The sequence below is a fragment of the Pteropus medius genome, unplaced genomic scaffold, assembly GCF_902729225.1.
Source record: "Pteropus medius unplaced genomic scaffold, Ma_sr-lr_union100, whole genome shotgun sequence".
Lineage (NCBI taxonomy): Eukaryota > Metazoa > Chordata > Mammalia > Chiroptera > Pteropodidae > Pteropus > Pteropus medius.
The window spans coordinates 7686514-7690012 of NW_024351729.1; the positions used below are offsets into that span (position 1 = coordinate 7686514).

Below are 3499 nucleotides of genomic sequence, written 5' to 3' on the forward strand. Positions count from 1 at the left end.
ACACACAAAGTCTTCTGTGATTATCCAACAAAGACATTCATGTAAACAGAATCTGGTCACATTTAATATTTTAAGCCAGCAACTTAACTTTTTTCCTTAAAATTTTGGGTTTTGTACTACTGAAGGATGAAGGATGGCCTAAAACAGGGTCTTTTAATTCCATCTGAATGGTTAGGTTAAGTCTGTCCAGAAGCATGAAAATTAAAATCTTGTCTGATAAAACAGTCTGTTACTTTGGCCTTAACAGCAGTCTCGGAAAAGAGGTATTTTATTTTGCCTTCACCAGTAGTGCCATATGAGATGGAGACATAATGAACTATGTGAATGTAGAGGTTGGAGATAGGAGAAAGAGGGACCAGGCATGTTTGGTGAGTCATTCTGACAGGTAGGTGATGTGGCTGAAAGGACCAAGGCAGCTGGGGTTTTAGGTCAGGCTGGAGCCCTCAAGAGCATCGCTAGTCTATGGCCACGCTACCCTGAACAAGCCCGATCCTGTCTGATCTCGGAAGCTAAGCAGGGTCGAGCCTGGTTAGTACTTGGATGGGAGACCACCTAGGAAGACCAGGTGCTGTAGGCGTGAAAAATAAAAAAATAAGGGATTGTAAGCTGACAAGGTTCTTGCAATCTGTGAGGTCAACCAAGGGTTGCCTCGCCTAAAAAAAAAAAAAAAAAGGAGCATCACTAGACTGTGAAGTACCATCGATATCACAAAGCTGTCCTAAAGATTGAGATGATGCCATGGAAGCACTTTGTAAGCTATCAGTCCGCTGTGAAGTAGTTCTGTGACTGGCTTCATTGTGAGAGGGCTTAGTTGAAAGCACTCTTACACAATGATAGCATCGTCAAAATAAAAATCTGTAAAAAAAGCAAGTAAGTGTCTGTAGAGACCCAGAAGAATAAATTAACAAAACAAGTAGTCAGGGTATACCAAAATTTAAATGCTGGAAATGTTATATGGTATCGAAGAGGAAAGTTAGCAATGGAGTTAGCCAAGGTAAATTTCTGTATCTACTAAGTTATCTTAATAGATTTTAATAGCTTGGAACAGTAAAGAATGAACTGGTTAATGGAATTTTGGAAAAAAGAGACTCAGAAAACACAATTATGCCAGAAAATGTTGGGCATTTTAAATACCTGAAATTTTAAATGCATGCTTAAAACTATGTATGTATCCAAATTGTCATGAATGTTATTTTATGATAGAAATTACCCTAGAGAATTCTGGTGTCTTCTTTGTATTTTGAATGACTGTGTTAAGCACTCAAAAAAAAAAAAAAGTCAGGAAAATATATTAGCTCATCTCATTGGTGAACTTTACTCGTCACGAACCTTAAATAATATTGAGCAAAGTGCTAAAGTAACTTTATAGCAAGGTTTCTCAATCTTGGCACTATCAACATTTTTGCCACACAATTATTTATTGTGGGGGGTTGTCCTATGCATTTTAGGGTGTTTTGTTAAGTATCCCTGGCCTCTACTCACTAGATAATGGTAATGCCTCTCAGCTGTGATACTCAAAATACCACTGCATAATTGCCAAATAGTTCCTGGGGAAAAAATATATGGCTTTATAATGATACTCGAGAGCCTTCATCTTTCAAGACTCAGAATTCTAAAAATTCTGATATAGTAAAATTAGAGATATTATATTATAGAGAATAAATGTGTATATGTTTAAATTTTGTTGCATTGTTAACATATTTCTCATGTTACCTTTTACTTCACCTCTCTTTGTAGGTTTTTAAAGGAAGACGTGTAATTCTCTTATGTTTAGATGATGTGTTTCCGAGGGCAGGGCCTGGGTTGTATTTCTAAGGATCTCCATCTTTTTCTCTTCTAGGTCTGCAGTCTCTCACATTTTCATCTGTCTCCTGTCTTATTATTACATCTTCTTGGATGAATCTCAAAGTAGATGGAAATATAGCTGTGCTTGCCTATCCCTCCGGCACTTTGAAATTACTATTATTCTCACTAAATCCATCTTTCCCTTGCATCTGCACCTCCCGTGTTATTAAAAAAATTTTTTTTTGTCTTACTACTGTGTCATCTTCTAGGCATCCAGGCACACTTCAGGAACTCAACTGTATCTCCTCTACCTCTTTGCCTCCTTTGCCAACCAATTAACAAGTCCTGTTATTTCTAAATCAGCAATTGCTCTCCTAATGCTCCTTTTCAACCAAGGCTCTCTAAGACACCCCCTAGCTTGGACAACTGTCATTATCTTCTAACCGCCCTTCCTGCCTCCAGTATTTCTCTATTGTGTTGATTTTATATCTTTTAGATTGATATCTCTGAAACATTCCCACCCTAACAAATCCTCTAGCCATGTAAGGATGACTCTGACTTACGTCTTCAACCCTGTTTCTTATTACTGGAGCTAAAAATAATTTCTCTCTAACCTGTACTTCTTTAGGCCTTTACCTCTTAATTTCTTCAAATACTGTCATTTGCTCTAAACCATATTTCCTTTTGTGCTTTTGATAATTAGGATTACCATTTGAGAAAGAAATACAACCCCCCTTTAAAGTCTGAAATATATGTGGGAACTGGAGAGTCTACTTCTACTTAAGTACTCTAAAGTTACTTTAAAGTTTAATTTAGAGAACCACAATATGCAGATGGTTATAAAATACTTTCATGGAATTCATGCATCCCTGATGTTGATACTGTTTATTTTGCTTCTTGGAATTTAACATACAGCAGGCCTTCTTTACCTCCTCATCTTATGGTGGCACATGAATATGTAAATTTAGTTTCCATATTTTTAAAAATTATATATGAATTTTAATCTGCATTCTACTTCAAGGGGTAGTAGTAAAAATACCTACCTAGGACAGTCTGACTACAAAGTTCAAATATAGAGGCGAAGGGTTCAGAACAGGTCTCTCTGAGGTGTGTGACTTTGGTACATGACTTATTTGGAGCTGAAGGCAATCCAGGCCCTGGGGGCTTACGAGAAACATTTACTTTTCCCTTAAAGAATTTAAATTAGGAGCCTTGCCCATAATAGGAGTTATCAGCAGAAATAAATTTTTATGACCAATCTGTGGGGTGGGGCAAGCTTCTAATTACTGCAGATCTGCTCTTCTTATCATCTTGCAAATGACTTTCATCCCTCTGAAATCCTAAGGTATCTTACCTCATCCCTAACTCAAAATGTCATTATGTACCTTATTTTCCCATTCTGTCTCTGACTCTCTCATATATGTGGGGTGCCTATACATGCATATGTAATCCAATTTGTTTTTTTCTCTTGTTAATCTGTGTCATGTAAATTTGATTATTAGGCCAGCTGAGAGAACCTAAAAGGGTGGAGCGAAGAGTCTTCCTTCTCCATAGAGAGTAACGTAGGTAATAAGAGAGAGCCATATTTGTTTAGTGACACTTACTGCCACAGCACTGGTCCATTTATTGGAGGGCAGTAAATACACATTGAACTTGCTGTTTGTCATCAAGAATGCTAAAGCAGGTCCGTGGGAGCAGGCCTTGGTTTGAGCCC

The 3499-nt window shown here is 37.5% G+C and overlaps 1 pseudogene; it reads left to right on the plus strand.

The window, feature by feature from the left end:
- The first annotated feature begins 458 nt into the window (after nucleotides 1-458).
- On the plus strand, nucleotides 459-577 carry LOC120587944 (uncharacterized; annotated as a pseudogene).
- Nucleotides 578-3499: the final 2922 nt, after the last annotated feature.